The 8,759-nt window shown below is 38.8% G+C and overlaps 1 pseudogene; it reads right to left on the bottom strand.

Moving 5' to 3' along the window:
• Positions 1 to 4,280: 4,280 nt before the first annotated feature.
• On the bottom strand, positions 4,281 to 7,046 carry LOC112821373 (heat shock protein HSP 90-alpha-like; annotated as a pseudogene).
• Positions 7,047 to 8,759: the final 1,713 nt, after the last annotated feature.

Genomic DNA, 8,759 nt, shown 5'->3' with positions numbered 1-8,759 from the left:
CAAAACCTCTCCCTAAAATTTGGTTTCATCTTGGGTTATATCTAGTCAATCTGGATCTACTTTTTAATGTTTACTTTTACAGTTTTACATAAAGTTTGATGATCCACTTCATTTGATTTAATTTTATAAAGCCTGAAGTGTTTTTGAATAGGCTTGGCCTTTAGTTCTTATTAGGATTCTTGCTCTCTCATAAAAAAAGTTGGTCTCATTTAGATTGCAAGAACTACACAGAAATGAAATATTTTCCTGGCTTATAATGATGGTTCAGTAGAAATCTATACCATTAAGCCACCCAGTTAACTAAAAAAATTCAACTGAGTATCATACATAATTCTAAAGGTTTAGGTGTTAGACCATTAGACACTTCCAAATAACCACTGGTCATTTATCAGAGATCTGAACTCCCCAGAATTGTCCCTGTTCTCTGATGTTAGAAGACGAAAGAAGGAGCACCAGTGTGTATAGAAACAAAAGATACTGAAAATACCTTCTAACTTCTCTTTTCTGGGTCACATTCTAACATGTCCCCAGACTGCTGAAGAATGTACTGGAAGTTTTCTTCTATCTTTCCTGACCTCTCCAAAAACAGGTATTTGATTAATCAATTTAAAAGTCTGAAATTCTCAGCTTTTCCTAAAACCAAATTTCTGGACATAACTCTACCAGTAATCGATTGCTATGAGAAGTATGTTTATTCCTCAGAAATGAAACTCCATTCCAGTTCTTCTCTGTGTGTGTGTGTGTCTTAGTCTCTGTCACATTCTATTTTCTCATTAATAAACGGGGGAAATAACTGTACTATAGCAGATAGCAGAGGGAGATAACACGAAGGAAGAATGATTGTGGTTTTATTGCTCCTTCCAGGCACCCTGCTCCTTTGAGGGATATATCCTGCAGTTTCACTGAGGGCAGCCAATCACACAATCACACACCCAGTGCCCTGGCCAGAGAGGTAGACCACCAGCCTGACCAGGCCAATGACTGTGGTTGCAGTGAACTGGCCAGGGGGCAGCAAGGTGTCTAGACCAAGGTAGCCGGTGTCCTTTTCTACAAAGTTCTAAACGGAAGTTGGGAGAGAACAGGTATCTTTCCTCTGTGTTCAGGAGCTGTGAAAATGTGGCCATGTCCCCTGCCACAGGAAAGAACTTAGAGGGCAGTGCTGTCATGCAGTGTTGAGTACAATAAGGCGAACAAAGGGGGCAAGCAGGGCTGACAACATTTGAGACTGTTTCTCCCCGTTCCCGGCGGGGGGGGGGGGGGCCTCATTCCTATTGTTCTTTCTTTGATTCTGGGGCATAATCCAGGATCTTCAGGAAATACTTTTCACACAAAAGGTTTTCAGTTGTGTTTTTCTAATACAGTTAGCTATGCTTAAAAAAAAATGACAATTTTTTTTAAAAGGTTGCAAAAAATAGGCACTTTTTAGAGATAAGTCACATGTTTCTACCTTACATGGACTGTGGATGAACAGTTTCATTCTTGCTAGGTTAATTTATGGAGGTGTCAGCAGACTTTCAAATAACAGGAAATATCCGTATCTGTCCTCTCCCTGGGGGCCTTCACTTCTTATGAGGGGCTCTTGGAAGTCAGCAAGGTCCCAGGGGTCTCGGGAGAGTCTGGTTGAGTTGGCTACTGTCTCTAAGGCAGCAATACTGCTGGTCTAGACCAGAATCCTGAGGCCACCCAGAAGTGCACTGAAGGGGAATGGAATGACTCACTTACCCCCTTGGCCAATTAGGGTTGTACCAAAACGTGCTTTCACAGAAATTTGCAGCACTGATGTTTTGTTTTGTTTTGTTTTCCAAAACTTCTATTCTTGCTAGCACATTTATAAACAAAATTTTAATCTGAAAAATTTGACAAGATTTCTGAACAGAAGTTTACGGCAGTTTCACAATCCTATTAAGACCTATTAAGACCTATTAAGCCCCATAGTTTTTCAGAGAGGAGGCAGGTAATCTGGGATAAAGAAGGGCAGAGGAATAGATACTTGCCCCTGGTCATCTAAGTGGTGTCAATGTAAGAGCAAGAACAGTATGTTGAGAAATTAGATGGCATCGAGAGGCATAGCTTTGTCTTGAATTCATGTGCAAGCTCTGAAGATTTTCCTCTGATAAAAGTAAAATGCTTTAAGAAATTCTTTTGAAAGCTGTTACACCTCTGAAATGTGCCATAATAGTATCAGCTTCTGGCATTGGAACTGACATATTTCAGCTGAAAGTACACATACACACAGATGTTATTTTAAAAGCAACAATCCAGCAATTACCCATGATGTGATCCAACTTCATGCATCACATTCCTGACTACTAACTAGCAATACTTGGGAGCAAATGTTGCATTTTAACCGATGATATCGATATGGAGTTTCTTTATACAATAAAAGGGAAGGCAAGGGATAAAGGCAGCTTATCACTGATAACATTCAAAGCAAGGTCTAGATGTAAAGGTATCTTCCCGCACATTTTAGGTAAAGTTTGACTGTGTGTTGTTTCTTTATTTTTATTTCTTTATTTTTTAAGATTTTATTTATTTATTTGACAGAGAGACACAGCGAGAGAAGGAACACAAGCAGGGGGAGTGGGAGAGGGAGAAGCAGGCTTCCCACGGAGCAGGGAGCCCGATGCGGGGCTCGATCCCAGGACCCTGGGATCATGACCTGAGCCGAAGGCAGACGCCCAACGACTGAGCCACCCAGGCGCCCCGTGTTGTTTCTTTAGATTAGGGTTTAATTGAATATGTGAAGGACTTTGCCTGAGTATTTTTGTTCTTAATCATCATCAAAATAAGGCAGTGATGAATTAATTTTATATATAAGTAGTGTATTTTCTTCTGTGGGCCTCAGATTCATTTTAAAAAGCTGTCTTCCATGTAGCAAATGCTTTCACTAATGAACCATAACATATTAATAAAATACTAATACATTTTGTTTATTCATATATTTCATTGGAAACTGGATAATCTTTCTTAACTATAAGACAAAATGAGTTCCAATTATTGAACTAAAAGATTGAGACAAATTTAAGAAGTGAAACAATGATTTTTGATGAAGTGCAGATAGTAATTTTCATGCACACTGATATAACTGTTATACAAAGTTGTATTTTCATGGCTATGTAATTTTATGATTCACGAGCATGCCCTGGAGGCAACTTCCCTAAGAGAGTAGTTGTCTCAGACCAGGAATGGTTTATATGTAAGTTTTCCATTATGATATGTAAACAAGTGCTATCCAAAGTGTGGTCTATGAAGCTGTATTGTCTTCATCACTTGGGAGCTCCTTAGAAATTCAGAATCTCATTGAACCAGAATCTCTCTTTTGGCAAGGAGCTCAGGAATCTATGTTTTAACAAGCTCGCTTGGTGATTCAATGTACACTAAAGTTGGAAGACCACTGACGTGGACATTATAGCATTTCAGTTCCTCAGGTATCAATGTTGATTCAGACTTTGTATTCAAGAACCATCACAGAATCTAGATTTCCCCCTTTTCCCTCATGGACATTTACCTCAAATAAATAATCAAATTCCTTTAAGGAATAAGTGGGTCAATCACTACCTTAATGTATTCAAAGTATTTCCTTATGGGGACGCATCATTCCTTCAGTTGATGGGTTCGAAGTCTAAGAACTGGCTGAATTCTGGCAAGGGTTTGTGACACCCCAGTGGAGCTCTTTTTTTTTTTTTTTAATAAATTTATGGAGCTGTGTAACCATGACCATGATCATTTTAGAACATTTTTATCATCCCCTCCCCCAAAATCAATTATTTGAGTCAATCCTTACTCCCATCTCTATTCCCAGAAACCTCTGATCTACTTTCTGTCTCTATACATTTGTCTTTTTTGGACATTTTATATAAATGAAATCATACAGTATGTACTCTTTTGCTCCTGTATTTTAATTTGCATCATTTTTTTATTTGTTTGTATTTGTTACAAACTTTTAAAGCTGAATGTGACTTGAGCACTACATTTCCACTGACAGAACTTGCTGAGTTATTTCTTGAACAGCTTTACAACATGCCTAAATAGGCTTATAGTTTTGCTACTCTAAACAATGCTCTTCTTTGGAAAACAAGCCCTATACATAGTTACTCCCATCCAGTTGGTTCAGTTTAACTACTAGTTTCTAGAGGCCTGGTACATGCAGTTGATAACTACAGGAGACAGAAGATTTAAAAAGTAGATCCTAGACGGTGAGAGTCATTTTAACCAACAGTTCTGTTTTAAACATCAAGGTATAGCTCAGAACACTTCAGTGACAAAAAAAATTCCTTACTGAGGAATCCGCTTGGTAGCTAAACACTTTAGAGCACACAGTTCACGTTAGGTTACATACACCTTACAACAAACGTTACCTTGTCCGGTTATAATAAGCCAGCATGGAACTAGGGAAGAAAAACTAGCTGGGCTTTAGTTCCTACACGTCACAGTAGCACACTCCGAAAAAGCAAGAAATCTTATCTTCCCCTTAAGTAGTTACTGTCATGCCATACAGATTCTTAAAATGTTAACAAAAATAAAGAAAAACATCCTTGAAAATATATTATCAGAGGGAATGAAGATAAAGTATCAAATACATGTACAAGTAATTCTTGGCGATGCTTAGTCGACTTCCTCCATGTGGGACATGTCATCGTCACCCTCGAGGGGTGGCATCTCTTCACTCACGGTGGCGCTGCTATCGTCAGCGGTGGGGTCGTCTTTATCAATACCGAGACCAAGCTTGATCATCCTGTACATCTGGTTAGCATGTGTCTGGGGATCTTCCAGACTGAAGCCAGAGGGCAGGAGAGCAGTTCCATAGAGCAGGATGACCGGATCTTTCACAGACTTGTCGTTCTTATCAGCCTCTGCCTTCTGCTGTATGGTCTCAATGATGGAGTGGTCAGGGTTTATCTCCAGGTGCTTCTTCGCGGCCATGTAACGCATGGTGGAATTGTCTCTCAAGGCTTAGGCCTTCGTGATCCTCTCCATATTTGCCATCCAGCCGTATTTGTTTGTGACAATGCAGCATGGGGAGGTCACCAATCGGTTTGACACAACCACCTTTTCTACTTTTTTTTTTTATTTTTTATTTTTTTTAAAGATTTTATTTATTTATTCATGAGAGACAGAGAGAGAGAAGCAGAGAGAGAAGCAGGCTCCCAAGGAGCTGGGAGCCCAATGCGGGACTCGATCCCAGGACCCTGGGATCATGACCTGAGCCGAAGGCAGACGCCTAACCGTCCGAGCCACCCAGGCGCCCCCTTTTCTACTTTTTTCTCCAAGATATCCTTCATGATCTTGCACAGGTTTTCAAATTTTGTTTTTTTCTCTTCCTGTTTCTTTTTCTCTTTTTTATCTTCTGGAAGTTCTAAGCCCTCTTTGGTAACAGACACTAACGTCTTCCCCTCAAATTCCTTCAGCTGTTGGACACAGTACTCATCGATGGGCTCGATCACATAGATCACTTCCAGGCCATGCTTCCGAAGACGTTCCACAAAGGCCGAGTTTGCTACCTGATCCTTGGTCTCACCTGTGATGTAATAGGTGTGTTTCTGGTTTTCCTTCATTCTGGTGCAATAATCCTTGAAAAAAATCATCTCATCTCCAGGAGCAGACATATAGTATCATAACAGCTCTGAGAGCTTCTTTCAATTCTGAGAGTCTTCATGTATTACCAGCTTGATGTTTTTCAAAAACTGCTCATAAAACTTCTTGTAGTTCTCTTTGTCTTCAGCCAGTTCGGTGAAGAGTTCCAAGCACTTTTTGACCAAGTTCTTTCTGATAGCTTTTAAAATTTTGCTTTGCTGCAACATCTCATAGGAAATATTTAAAGGAAGATCCTTAGAGTCCACCACACCTCTAATGAAATTCAAATACTCAGGGATTAGCTCCTTGCAGTTATCCATGATGAAAACTCTGCGAACATACAACTCAATGTTGTTCTTTTTCTTTCTGTTCTCAAATAGGTCAAAGGGAGCACGTCTTGGCACAAAGAGAAGAGCTCTGAACTCCAACTGTCCTTCCACTGAAAAATGCTTCACTGCCAAGTGATCTTCCCAGTCATTGGTCAAGCTCTTATAAAATTCCCCATATTCTTCATTGGTGATATCGTCAAGGTTTCTGGTCCAAATAGGCTTTGTCTTGTTCAATTCTTCCTGATCAATGTACTTCTCCTTGATCTTCTTTTTCTTCTTCTTGTCACTATCCTTCTTCTCCTCCTCCTCCTCATCAGAACCAACATCTTCTATTTCAGGTTTGTCATCAGACTCCTTCTCATCCTTTTCTTTTTCCTTCTCTTTCTCTTCCTTTTCTTCAGCCTCATCATCGCTGACCTCTTTATCACGTTCCTTCACGACAAAGAGAGTAATGGGATAGCCAATAAACTGGGAGTGCTTCTTCACAATCTCTTTTATTCTCCTTTCCTCCAAGTACTCCGTCTGGCCTTCTTTCAGATGCAGGATAACTTTGTTCCCCGACCCATAAGTTCACCTGTATCAGTCCTAACTGTGAACGATCCTCCTGCGGAAGAGTCTGAGGCATACTGCTCATCATCGTTATGCTTGGTGATCACCGTCACTTTCTCGGCAACCAAGTAGGAAGAATAGAACCCGACACTAAACTGGCCAATCATAGAAATATCTGCACCAGCCTGCAAAGCTTCCATGAGTGCTTTGGTCCCAGACTTGGCAATAATACCAAGGTTATTGATCAAATTGGCCTTAGTCATGCCAATGCCGGTATCCACAATGGTGAGGGTTCAATCTTGCTTGTTCGGAATAAGGTTAATGTGCAGCTCTTTCCCAGAGTCTAGCTTACTGGGATCGGTCAAGCTCTCATATCTGATTTTGTCCAAAGTGTCCGACAAGTTGGAAATCAGCTCCCTGAGAAATATTTCCTTATTCGAGTAGAAGGTGTTGATGATCAGGGACATCAACTGGGCGATCTCCGCCTGGAAGGCGAATGTCTCCACCTCCTCCTCCATCGGCTGGTCTTGGGTCTGGGTTTCCTCAGGCATCTTGGCTAAAGGACCGCAGAGGCTCCATGATGACACAGCACCAGGATGCAGAAGCAACTCAATCTGCATCATGTTTTTGAGGGTCATCCATTTTGTAGATGTATAAATATTTTTGTTCCTTTTTATTTCTGAACAGTATTCCATTGTATGGATACCACATTTTGTTTATCCATTCACCAATTGTTGGATATTATGAATAATAGTCCTGAGAATGTTCATATACAAGCCTTTGTGTGGACATGTTTTAATTTCTTGTGGGTATCTACCTAGGACTGGAATTGATAGGTCATATGATAAGCTTATATTTGAATTTTTAAATAAATTACCCAGTTTATTTCCAAAGTGGTTACACCATTTTATATTCCCACCAGCAGTGTATGAAAGTTACAGTGTCTCTACATTCTTGCCTACACTTGGTATAGCCTGTATTTTTGATTGTTGTTATTCTAGTGGGTTAGGATTCCACTAATAACTAATGATCTTGAGCACTTTTTAATGTGGTTATAGCTATTTGTATGTTTTTGTGTGTGTGTGTGTAAAATGTCTAGTCAAGCTTGTTTTTTTGTTTGGTTGTATATCTTCTTATTGAATTGTTAGAGTTCTTTATATACTTTTAGTACAATCCTTCATCGGATATATGATTTGGAAATATTTTCTCTTGGTCTGTAGATCATCTCTTCATTTTCTTAATGGTGTATTTGAGCAGAAAAGTTTTTGAATTTTAATGAATTCCAATTCATCAGGGTTTTTTTTGGTTATTGTTATAACTTGTGATTTTTGTGCCGTATCTAAGAACTTTCTGCCTGAACAATGTTGCAGAAATTTTTCTCCTATGTTTTCCTCTAGAAAATTTATAGTTTTAGTCCTTTATATCTGTGATCCATTTTTGAGTTATTTATGTGTGACCTAGCTAACAGTGTTAGCAAAGTGTTCATATTTGTGTTTAAAGACATTAAATTGTCCCAGTACCATTTGTTGAGAAGAATATATTTTCCCCATTGAATTGTCTTGGAACTTCTGTCAAACAACTATTAAATATAAAGGTAAGGACTCTTTCTGGATTCTCAGTTCTGTTCCATTGATCTGTATACCTCTATTTATGCCAATGCCATATTATCCTGATTATCATAACGTTATAGTAAATTTTGAAATCAGGTAGTGTAAGACTTCCAACTTTGTTCTTCTTTTTCAAAGCTGTTTCGACTATTCATGTTGTCAGTAGAACTTTAAATCATTGTAGAAGAAATGTTAAATCTGGGATATAGCCAGATTATGACTTGATATGAAATATTTTGTAGATTTATTAACTTGAATGGACTCATAAGGGCTCCTGTTAGCAGCAGGGAATCTAACAAAAGACGTAGAACAGTAATTTCAGATTTTTAACTTATGCAATTTTTTTTCACAAAATCTGACAAAAGTTTGAGAACTCAAAGGCTTGCATATGATTGACAGTTTGAATAAATACTTTTCTTAAATCTTTATGTGTATCTCTACTGACCAGGATTTCTTTGGATACAACTGCAAGTATATGTGTGGTCGCATAATTGTATTAATCAAGTCTTCTTGTTGAACTAATTGTCTTTGACACCTTCTCAGTTTAGCCCAATAGCGCTTTTTGTCATTGTTTTTGCTTGTTTGGTTTCACCGATAAATTAAAAAAAAAAATCACTCCTTCAGTTGTACAATTTGGCTGTGGAGAAGTTTTTATAGACTACTTTTATTCAAGGTATGTCAGACAAATAGCAAAGATTTT

This window comes from Callorhinus ursinus, unplaced genomic scaffold (assembly GCF_003265705.2).
Source record: "Callorhinus ursinus isolate GAN/ISIS: 27379988/994484 unplaced genomic scaffold, GSC_fseal_2.0 scaffold1, whole genome shotgun sequence".
Classification (NCBI taxonomy): Eukaryota; Metazoa; Chordata; class Mammalia; order Carnivora; family Otariidae; genus Callorhinus; species Callorhinus ursinus.
The sequence above is the reverse complement of the archived record's forward strand: the minus strand, read 5'-3'. Positions and strand labels throughout refer to the sequence as shown.